Raw genomic sequence first — 12,527 nt, forward strand, 5'->3', positions numbered from 1 at the left:
TACTCAGCACCAAGCCCATGTGGGGCTCGATCTCACCACCCTGAGATCATGACCTGAGTGGAAACCAAGAGTTGGAGGCTTAACTGACTGACCCACCCAGGTGCCCCCCTCTTTGGCTTTTTTAAACCAACTTACATATAATCTTTGATAACAAACAAAAAATAAAATAAACAAAAACTGACAATAAAAAACCCATAGCATCAACAGAGCCTTGGCCTTTAGACCAAACCAATCACTGCCCGTCCGCTTGCCCTTTGGGCCTTGCCTCCTGGTGACCAGCCATTTCTTCATGGGCTTTGTTCTCCCTTGACTCCCCATCCTTTGCTTCTAGGATAGGGACCCCTCCAGTTTCCTCAAAGTCTGAATAAGAAGCACGCATCACAGAATGTGAGGGTTGGAAAGGCCCATTAGAGACCACGCTTCACACTTCTTCCTGTTTTACTGACGAAGGAATCCAGCTGATGGTGAGTGAATGGCCCAAAGGGTTTCAGCTTCTGCCTGAATTGAATCCTGGGTCTCCTGTCTCAGTGATGGGTGTTCCTTCCACTGTTACAAAGTGCTCGGTCCTGTGAATTTATTCTGATCCGTGTGAACCTCGCTCCACACTGCTGAGTCTCAGTGTCCTGCATCTCCTGTTGCCGGCTCACCTAGGTTCTGTTGGAGCTTTACTGGAATTGCCCTCCGGGTGTTTGGCTTGTTGCAGAGTCCTGTGCAACTTACCCTGCCCTCTGCTTCCCTCTGCTGGTGACAGATGGTCTTTGCTGTTCACCCTTCCAAGTGGCCTAACCAGCCTCTAAAATATGTTATATTTGGCACTTTCTGACACTACCTCTCAGTGAGGAAAATCCTTTGCTTCAGGGTGTGATTGTGCCATCTGACCTGTGCCAACCTGTGACCAGTCCTATCTGTTCTAGGCCCTTGCTTGCTACTTCAACCGTGATCCTTGAACTAACCAGATAGACTACCGGGGAGCTTGTTAGAAATGCAGAATCTTGGGCCTCATTCCACATTTACTGAATCACAATCAGCAGTTTTAGTAGATTCCCTTTCAAATGCACATGAAAGTTTGAGAAGTGCTGTTCTCGATGAAACTCAACTACACTTTGGGAAAAAATCAGGATCAATCATATCTACTTGGTAATTATCTTTGATCACTCTGACACCTGTTCCAGTCCTGTCCCTTGGTTGTGATGAATTCTGGCCCAAATGCTTTTTTTTTGCTCTATTTCAGCCAGGAGGGCTGCCTACACTAACAAAACAGGAAATAGCACACATGGAATTCTAAATTTTAAAAATCCACTAAATTCAAATTGACTTAATCCACTAAATTAAATGGTGGAAAGGCATAGCACGTGAATTGTGGGACAGTATTTTAATCCTTCTACATATTTTTCTCTTTGCCTCCCACAATTGTTAATAGAAGTGCTACATTTTGGCTTTGAAGATAGACTAAAATTATTCTATAAGTTAAGAGATCTATTTTGTTTATAATTTATAAAATCTCCCTATATAATTACAATGGGTATTTAGGAAACATTAATCCAGGGGTTTTACAGAATGCTAGAAATGCATCATGTGTCTCCATGTTCTCCTGCACAACTTCATTCATTCTCAGGTATTCACTCAGCAAGGGTTTACAGAGTGCCCCCTGTGACTCAGGCACTGTCTTAGGTGCTGAGAATTCAGGCCAGATCTAGTTCCTTTGTTCATCCATCTTCCAGTCTAATGCAGGAGACTTAGCCATTAGACAAATTGTGATTTAATAGCAATTGTATCAAGTGCCTAAAGAGAAAGTGTAGGGTGATGGAAGATCAGGTTGGCTTCCAGGAAAAAATGACACAAATGATATTGGAGTTGGTGAGGGGCTGTGTGGGGGATAGGCATTTTAGGCAGAGGAGGTCCTGAGAGGAGCAGGAACTGAGTGGGAGCACCAGAAAGGTGACCGTGGCTGCAGCACAAAGATGGAGAGGGAGGCCCCTTGAGAGGGAGCCTGTGAGTATGTCAAGGCTAAATCTGCAGGTTCAATAGGACTTGGAACTTCTTGGTGATTTATCATGAGAACAAAGGGAGCCACTGGAGAGTTGAACACCAGGGAGTGACATGACATCATCTTGTCATTCATACAAACATGTTCTTGTTCATGCAGGTTGAAGCTGACCTGGAATCTCTGGGCCATGGCGCCATTTTGGGGAATACCTGTCTCTGATTTAAGTGTAGTCTCTGAGCCTTTGGAATGGTTCATCACTCTCCTTCTCCTTATCACAGTGTGGTGACCTCTTGCAGGGAGCTAAACTGCTTAGGCCAGGATTCTAGGACAGACCATATCCCACCACACCCAGTGAGATGAGAAAGGACACCCAGTCCTCGTCCTTCCTCACTTTCCATGAGCACAGGACTATAGCTTCTGGCTATCCATATTTCATCAACTCCCTGAATTAGGTCCTTTCTTTCCCCCCGCCCCCGCCAGCCCCCTGCTTCAAAGCTTTAGTGAATAGATTAGTGTAACCTCTTTAAAGTTCTTTCCTCATAATGTATTCTGACTCCATATCAAATGATGCTTATTCTGTGAAAATAAGCCTCTGGTTTATAAAAGTTAAGGATAGTTTTCTCTTGGCTTAAAGTAGACACTGGTGCCAGTTCATCCCTGGGTAGAATTCCTGGAAAGGAAGTTCAAAGGGAAAGCTCTGCTTTGACAAGAAGAATCTCAAAAGTATGATTTTGCTGAAAAAAATTTACTGCAGGAGGAAGTACTCATACTATTCTAGAAGGAACAGGTGGATTATTTAGAAACCCTGAAAACTGACTAGCAGGTCGGTCTGATTTTATAACTTTCAGCAGAGTAGAGGAAAGATGACATTAATTTATTATTGGAAATGGAATTTACTTTTAAAATAATTACATGGAGATTGTGAGAAAGAGACATCAAGATAAAGTTGGTATGTCAGAAAGATTTTGCTCTAAGTTTTGTTTTCTTTGGTTCTGTATTGTTATCACTGAATAATTGTTAATTTAGTGAAATACATTATTTAAGATTTCTTAACATGTATAACTATTTTTCATAAGTAATACCAACATGTAGTACTTAACATCTGTCTTTGTCCTAAGCCCCATTGGACAGCTAAGCTCGGTTTGCAATAGGCCAAACTGATTGGCCACTTGAGCTTGTGGCTGGTGGTACAAGATCTGGTCTTCAGACATGTCCCAAGAAGCCTGGAAGAACCAGTCTCAGAAGGAAAACCAAAGTGGGTGTGTGGTTCCTAAAAGAAATTTCTCCGAATTCACATTTAGCATGACCCTGATCACGCCAGTACCTACCAATAATATGATTTTACAATCTTAGTCGGCTACCAGTATTTCAAAGGATGCTGTAAAATCCTCAGACCTGGCTGATTGTACACTGATTTATATATTTCTATTTGCACCAACATAAGCACATGCAATATAACACACTGAGAGATTCTGGAGTGAAATCAGGCAATCAGTCAGACAAGGTTATAACTCCAGGAATTCTGAGTAACCAGTGAGTATCCTGGCTCTTTTAGAACTTTCCCTGAGCCATCGATAGCGCAGGAGAGTTTGAGGATGATTTATCCCTCAGCTGAAACCTATTCAAGTCACTCTCTAGAAAAAATATGCTGCTTCTCAGGGAGCTGTCATTTCTGTCCATATTTCCTTTTTACCCACCAGTCTTTCTTGAACCAGACCAACAAATATGGGACTAAGTGTGCAGAACCATGTTCTGAGGACCAGCATTTAACAGGTAAGATTCTAGAAGGGGGGGCCAGTGTTTGGGTGCCGTCAAAATCAATAAGGGCATTGTTAGTGGAACAGAAATGTTTTCCCTACAGGCAGATATCTAAGGGATCTCACACTGTTACTTCTTGGAAAAAATAATAAATACAGTAAGATATGTGATTTTCTTTAGATGTCCCTAATGCTTTTTCCTGTGAGAATTCTCTTTGTGACTTTTTCTGTGTTTGCTGTTTTGTGCTTTTATGTACAAGAGAAAAAAGTGTTTCCATTATGACTAGTGGCAAAAGTCAGCCAGGCTGGAGGTCTGTGCCTTTGCTGTAACGGTCACTTCCTTACAGCAAAGTGCTTATGGGGGGGGGGGCACATGTTTGCAGAATGCATCAAATTGGGTGAGGTTAAAAAAGAAAACCATGGGCAAAGAAATTGGCTGTATTGAGTGAATTTAAAATGTCTTATTTTCTGCAGGGGCCAATATAACACACTGACCTCTTAGAGCCATGTTCATAGGCTCATTAAAGCCTGCAGGTGGCAAAAATCTCCAGAATTTATCTTCCTATTTCTCACTCCATCCTTGCCCCAGTTGGGCTTAGGAACTTAGACTACCCTGGTCATGAAGAAGAGAAAGTGAAGTGAGGGGGAGAGAATCACAGTTAGAATTACAGCTTTAACTTTGAAGAGACAAGAGTCAATGAAGTAGAAATAAAGGTTCAAGAGCTAAAATAACATCAGCTTGGGAAAAATAAAGAGATGTAAATTTCTGCATCTCCCAGTCTCAGTACATAATCTATGAAATATGTATCTGCTTAGTCACTGAACAGGACACAGCAGGATCTGCACCATAGATCTCCCCAAGAGCTCTTCTATGTGGGGAACTTCAAAACCATCCTGGTGAGTTTCCCAAAACAAAATGATTGCCGAAGGTCACCAATATTTACCTTCAGAAGTATGAAGGCTAGCAGGTCCTCACTGGCTGTTCCTTGGCTAAAAAAAGTTCTTCATCTGGCATGGCCAGTTTTGAAATGCTTAACTCTGACTTGTTAAATGCATATGGCATGCCTGGTTCTATGTAACTCTGGGATACAGCTACACATAGAAATGTGGTCCAGTCCTGCCCAGGAAGAGCTTACATTCTCATCAGAGAAGTAAGACATATACATATTGAGAAAATAATTAAGGGATAGGAAATCTCATTGTGGTGCAACTGAGTAATGATAACATTTATTAAGAACCTACTATCTACCAGCTTCTATACTAATCACTCTATGTCTATTAACTCATTTATCTTGACAAAAGTTCTAAAGGGTAGGAGCAATAATCGTCTTCATTTGCAGAAGACAAAATGGAGACACAGATGGTTAATACCGTTACCAGACTCTAAGGGACTGAACTAGCATTCAAAACAGCCAGTCTGGTTCCAGTGCTTGAGCTCTAACCTCCAAGATTTACTATCTGCCAGAATTAGAAGGGAGTAAAACATGGACTGATGTCATTTGGGTGGTTTTTTTTTTAAGAAAAAGTGGGGTTTGAGCTGGGTCCAGAAATATGAGTAGACAGATGTGAAATACCAGAGGCAGGAGCTGGAAGGGCTTTCCAGATAAAGGAACAGCATGAACATGCATGGGCTCCAGGCAAAATGAGCAGAGGGATAGTAGGGAGACACACTACTTACAGGCCAGTGTGTTCCTGTGGAAAGAGAAGGGACTTCTGGAATTACACCCATTTTAGTTCAAGTTCTAGCTCAGTCACTCACTGGATCAAATTCCCTGAGCCTCAGTTTCTTCATTTGTCATTTGATAGGAAATCAAGCTCTCATCACAGGGTTATGAGTATTAGAGATTATATATATATAGTCTCTAGTACAGAAACTGTCACAATGTAGGTGCCCAATAAAAGGAAGCTATCATATTATTTTTAAAGCTGTGTAGAAGTGGGAACTCATATAAAACAGGGAGATGGGACCAGATTGTGGAAGGCCTTGCAACTTGGGAAGTGCAATCACAACCTTTGGGCCAGTGTTTTCCAAACAGGTGTATGACCCATTAAAGGGCAGGGATCAATGTAGTGGGCAGCAATGAGTTCGTTTTACTTATTTTTTAATGAAATAGAACTGGGATTGAAATTTCAGAGTGTATCAGGATAAGAAAGTACTGTTTCGTGGTTCTCTTGATTCAGTTTGTGAATATTTTTGTCTATTTTATAAATGTGTGTGCAAGGTCAAGATATAAAAACCATTTAGTACCGTGGGGTCAAGGTAAAAAAAAAAATGTTTAAAAGCCACTGATTTATGTGGTGTCTTACTCTACTGATTCCCGATGTTCTGATAGATAATAACTTGCCAAAAAGACCCTGGGCAATTTTGAAATGCATGACATTGTAGTAAGTGTAGATTATAAACACGGCAGAGTGAGACTGCGTGGGGAGTTTATCTTGGCTTCATCCTGTGGGGTTGCAGAGGCACAAATGGTGGCCTGTGCCAAACAACATGAGGAGAGAGGAGTTCCTTTGTAAGAGCCACACTTTACTGCTTTTGACCTCAAGAAGCCATGTGGTGAAACTTGTTCCAAAACTGGCTAACAACTTTTACAAGTCCTTCGGAAAATTTGTGTCATTCAAAACTTCCTAAAGAAAAAAAACAGGTGGCAAATAATCAATCTTATAGAAATACTATTTTGAATTTTGCTAAATGGAAGGGATTTTTCCCAAGGTGTCTTTTTTCTCCCACCAGCAGTACCTTCTAATCTAACTATCTGATATGTTGGGTCTGTAGAATTTCCTCATTCTTAGGAGTCAAGAGCTGGTGAATTTTGAATTTTTGTCAATGGCAACCAGGAAAGAAAAAAGCAAAGATGAAGGGTGGAGAGTTGGAGAAGGGAATGCAACGGGTATCTAACAATTACTAGTGAACGATGTCAGCCTATAAGAACCCTGTCCCAAATGTCTTCATAAGCGAGATTCCTCTTTGCTTTACCATACAGGATGTTGTTCTGTTCCCTCTGCCTTCAGTGTCCATCAGCCCCTCTTTTTCACTTATGTGGAAGCAGTCAGCCACAGTTCACATCTGACCTCTCCAAGGACTGCAGTGACTGACCCAGCTTCTTCCAGGTGCATCCGAGGAGTGATGTTTCTGTTTTGAAGAGAGAAATTATTGCTATTTTCTAATTATTCTTGCCTTCCAGGAAGGCGTTCTGGTATCTCCCCTCTAGTTTCATATGCTTACCTTCCTGTTCTGCTTGTCCTTTGAAAACTATTCCCTTTTTCCCCTAGCAGTGATTTGAGAAATTGCTCTTCTGCACCCTGTGTCTTTATTTCATAACATATATTCTTCCCTAGGCTCTCTAGTAATTATTTTGACCTTAGAGTTTTCTAGAGGACAGTGAATTCCTATATTGCCCAAGCCTCGCTTCCACCTACCAGATTGATTCTGTTCTCTTTTTGCTTAAGGCCAGGAAATTGTTTCTTCACAATTTGTCTCTTGACAATTTTTTTTTTTAATTAAAATCTACATAAAGAAACTCTCCACTTACAGAATAACTTCCTACTTCCTGAATGTTTACTCATTTCCCCTTCTTCTGAGACATTTTTACTACTTTTTAATAAGTAAAAGTGTGCACTGAATTCCCAAGACCCCAGCTACACGCATGAAGGACCAAAGACAAAAGGACAAGGAAGCACATGACATGTTAAGTTCAGTAGTGACCTGGGTCCCAAGAAGACTGAACATTTTCAGGTATTTTATTTAACCACTTGACAATAAACACTGTCTTTTACTTATTTTTATTTTTAAAAAGATTTTATTTATTTATTTGACAGAGAAAGAGAGAGAGAGAGAGAGAGAAACAGCCTCCCCACTGAGGAGGGAGCATGATGCGGGGCTCAATCCCAGGACTCTGGGATCATGACCTGAGCCAAAGGCAGACGCTCAACCACCTGAGCCACTCAGGCATCCCTAGACACTGTCTTTAAATTTCTTGATCATGAAATCATTTTGTGTGAATCATAGTATGAAGTAAAACATTTCTTAGTGAAAGGTATTTATCTTCCAACTTCTCCAAATATTGTTCTGTGGCACATTGAAACTGTTTTGGTTCTTTGATTTGAAGATGATAATATAACAACATATGGATTCCTCCAATCTGTGTATTTTCATCAAAGGAATACAATCTATTGGACTAAGGTACTTTAAAGTTAGGAAAAATTAGGATGAGACATTCCTCTTCTACTGTTGTGATTTTAAACCCGGAAAAATGCGAGGCTCTATGTCCCTTCAGAGGGGTTTCTCACTCTCACTGCAGTTAGCATTACAGTCCTTCTGGGTATGTTATCAGTACACTGTCACTATTGAGTGTCCTCCAGAGGCCTATATTGCACATGGTACTCTGCATACGTTTATCCCAACAAACTTGAAAGGTAAAGATTACTCATCAACATTTTCCTGATGAGAAGAGGCTCAGCGAGGTTAGATGGCCTTTCTAGTGCCAAGAGCTAACTACTAAGCCATGGAGTAGAAATATAAGCCAGATGCTTTGGTCTACTGATCCAGGACCTTTCCCATTGTTTATTGGTGCTTAATTCACCACTTTTGTATTTTTGGTACCCGGGTTGCACTGTCCAGTATTGTAACCACTTGTCATAGGTGCCTGTTAAGTGCTTGAAACGTGGTCAGTCCAAATTGAGATGTGGATTTCAAAGACTTGGTATGTTAAACGGATGTAACATCTTATTCATAATACTTTACATATTAGAAATTGAAATGCTAATAGTTTAGGTATATCAGATTAAATATAGCTTATTTTTATTATTTTAAGCATATTATTAAAATTAGTGTCACCTGTTTCTTTTTCACTTTTTTAATGTGACTACTGGAAATTTTTAAATTACGTTTGTAGCCTGAATTATATTTCTCTCAGACAGTACTATACTGATCTCAATAGAAGAGAGAATTGATCAACTTTATTATTCCCTGTGTCCCCTAAGTTAGTTGACTTTGTTAATTACTGCTGTGTCCCAGACTGGCGAACATGGCATGGGCCACTCTCCTGCACTCGTACGGGCCGTTCCTCCTCTGCTTAGGGAGCCTGAGCCTTGTAATGGTCCTTGCCAGAGGCTCATCCCTTCAACTCAAGGTCAGTGGGATGTTTTGGCTCACACCCAGATGTCCCATTTTCTTGACTGGCTGGATGCCAGCCTGTCAGTCTGCTGCTGTGTTGCTCTGCCTCTCAGCCACTTTATTCCCCGGCAGATCCTTGTAAGACAGTCCATGGGGAACTTTTGGCCCTAAAAATCTGGGCTGAAGGCCCTTGAGTCTTTAGAAATGGTGCCAGAAGCCCCAGGTGAGCAGTGTGGTTTGGGAAAAATGGAAATATCTTCTATTACTCGTCCAAATTCTGTACACGGAACATCTGACTCACTCTACTTCCCATCTCAACACCCACTTGGCTTGATTTAAAATTCACATCATTTGTGCTTGTTGTCTTTCAAATATTGAGTAAACTTTTCAGATGCCCAACTTTTCAGATCCTGGGTTAGGAGTTCCTTTGGATGATGAGTAAAGCAGAAAATGTAAAAATAATGGGTTATTTTACTGGTCAGAATGGCTACTTCTGTCAAATCTTTTTTTTTTTTTTAAACCAAATGAAATTCTCATCATATGTACTTAATTTGTTCTATTACACATTTATTTATTCATTCATTAAGGTAGCATTTACCATGCAGTAGGCACTTCAGGGTACCCAAAGGATATGCATTCCCTCTCCTTAAAGTACTCTTACAAGCCACCTGTGCAAATGGACACAATATTTGGTTAAATGTGAATTTCTATTGGGGGATACCAACAGAGCACTCTTTGGAGTTTAGAGGGGAAAGAATCTCTGCTCCAGGATGACCAGGGGAAACCACTAAAAAGTGAGGTGTAGGGGCATCTGGGTGGCTCAGTCGTTAAGTGTCTGCCTTCGGCTCAGGTCATGATTCCAGGGTCCTGGGATCGAGCCCTGCATTGGGCTCCCTGCTCCGCGGGAAGCCTGCTTCTCCCTCTCCCACTCCCCCTGCTTGTGTTCCCTCTCTCTCTGTCTCTCTCTCTCTCTGTCAAATAAATAAATACATAAAATCTTTTTTAAAAAAACAAAAGGGAGGTGTAAATTCTGGGCTGAACTTTGAAAGATCAGAGAGTTCAAGAAAAAAGGAAGAGAATGTTTGGTTAATGGAAAGGGGTCAATAGTTGGGCTAGAATATGCTGTTCATGTATAGGGGAACAGGAGCTGAGATCAGGAAGGTAGGTAGGGATCAGATTAAATTCGGTTCTTCAGTGCTAGACTGAAGAGTATCTATCTCTCCATCTTCCCACTTTCTCCATAAATGATATTAAGGAAAGCATAAAGTAAATAAATTTTGAGAAACATATACAATGAAATAATAAAACATAATAAAAACTGTCATGCTAGGAGAACTATAAATTAAAGTAGGAAGACGAGAATAGATGACATAGCAGAGTAAAAGCTCTGTGTATGAGTTCCTTGTGGTCAAAGCAAAAAGGAAGGCAAGCTTGATTTTATAATTATTACTGTCTGTGAGGAAGACACTATCAGCTCTAAAAGCTTTTCCTAGCATCAAATTTAAAATAAATTTTTGACATGGGCTGAGCAGTGTGTAGAAAATTCTTCACCTCCATGGATTTATTTTAATGTCCCTTATAAAAGCAGAGGGAAAACACTCTGTAGAGTGGGGCTTTTCAGAGTGCAGTGTGCATACAATCACCTGAGGAACTAATCAAAATTCAGATCCTGAATCGGTAGGTCTGGGGTGGGCTTGCTGTCCTGCATTGCTAATAAGCTTCCACTGACAGCTACAGAGAGCAGTTTGAGTAGGTCAGCTACTAGAGAAGTGTCTTAAAGCAGGGAATCAGAAAAAAAGGTGCATATGATATTCATTTTATTCTAAGTAAAAGTACTGTCATTTAGCGATTTTTGATGTAGAGCCAGGGGTTTTTCTTTACAATGTGATCTGAATGAGGACAGATTCTGGACTTCTACATTTTTGGAAATTTCCCAATTTTTTACAGTTGTCTAATATAAACCTAGCATGACAACAATTTTTAGCACCTAATTTACTGAGTGTATCCAAAGCAATCAACTAAATTTTCACAGAAATAACTGATCTCTTTTCACCCCCATTTTTGATCACTTTATATTATTTAATCAAATTGTAAATTATAATAACAAAAGTAACTAGTATAAATAGATTTGAGAGAAAACACAACTGAGCCGCAGCAAGCAAATAACTGGGGAGTCAGAAATGCCCAAATTTGCTAGCTGCTAGCATTCCGTTGGTTGTGGGCTTTCCTCGGTGCATTTTCAGTGGGAATGGGGAACATCTGTTAATCAGCAAGCTGGATAAGTGGAGGTCAGCTAGTGTGACTCCAAGAGAGCAGAGGCCAAGAATTCAGCTCTGAGATAATTAGGCCAGATAGAATAGATGAAGGCCTGGATGGGCAGTGTGTCCTCCAACCATATTCCTTAAATGTTTTATCTTGACTTGATGAGAGATGGACAGCAGCTAATTCAACACTGTGCAAGGCCTTGGAAGAGGCACAATCCAGGGAATCTTCTTTATTCAGGGTAGGGCTCAGTGAATGGTAGATACTGACTGAATGATTCTGGAAGGTCCAGGTTATCCAGAACAAGCCAATTTGTGGTGGTGTCAAGTCCTTAGAATTTCGGTCTCCACCTAAGAGCGGGGCTCCCTGGGGAGCCAGCTAAAGCTTTCGTGCCTAACCAGGGATGCACAGGGACAGAATAGGACTAAATGTTTTCAGCACATAAGAAACAAAAGATCCATGCCTACATGTATAAAGAGCTCCTACATATAAATAAGAAGACATCAAATTCGATTGCTAAAGGAAAAAGGATTTGAACAGGTAATTTACTCAAGAAGTTCTTGGGAATGTGGATTAAAATAAACTCGGATTAACAAAAATTAAAAATCGTATAATACGCAATGTTAGTTGTGCGGATCAATGTACATGCATACACTCTTGTGGTTATGTAATCTGATAAAGTCTTTTTGAAGGGTAATCTCACAGCATTCATTCAAAAAATATGTCTTGAGTGCTTCCTAGGTGCAGTGCTACTCTATGGGTTGGGGATATAACTGTAAAAACACAAAGTCCTGTTCTTGTAGTGGAGGGAGCTAGAAAATAAATCAATATACGTCTTGGCTTAATAAAAGCTGAGAAGAACACAAAGCAAAGTAAGGGACAAGAATGACAGAAGTGAATGGGCTGCTATTTTATATAGGATAGCTGGGGATGCCCGCCAGTAAGGTGACGTTTGACTATTTGCATCTCTTAGAAGAACGACATATCTATACACAGAGGCCTTGAAAGAGCGTCAAGACCTATTGTTTAGTGAAAATAGCAAGTTGCAGAACTGTATCTTGGGTATAATCCTTTTATGTTAAAAAGGTGTGTGTGTGCACGCACATTCATGCGTGTATTTAAATAAATAAATACAAATAGTACACAGATACAATATGATAAGTACATAGAAGCATGCACACAACCTCCCCAAACCTTTAGTCCTGGCTGTCTCCGGGGTTAAGTCTATCTGCATAGGCTGTGGTAGGAAAGAGGGAGATCCTATAGCATACCACATGAGTCTTTTTTTTTTAAGTAAAAAAAAGAATAAAATACTGGAAAGACAATAACATTTGGGAAAAAGTACAAATTTAGTAGAAGATGACAATGATATTACAACATTTTTTAACCAAGCATTTGGGGCTAT

The sequence above is a fragment of the Phoca vitulina genome, unplaced genomic scaffold (assembly GCF_004348235.1).
Source record: "Phoca vitulina isolate PV1807 unplaced genomic scaffold, GSC_HSeal_1.0 scaffold7, whole genome shotgun sequence".
Taxonomy (NCBI): Eukaryota; Metazoa; Chordata; class Mammalia; order Carnivora; family Phocidae; genus Phoca; species Phoca vitulina.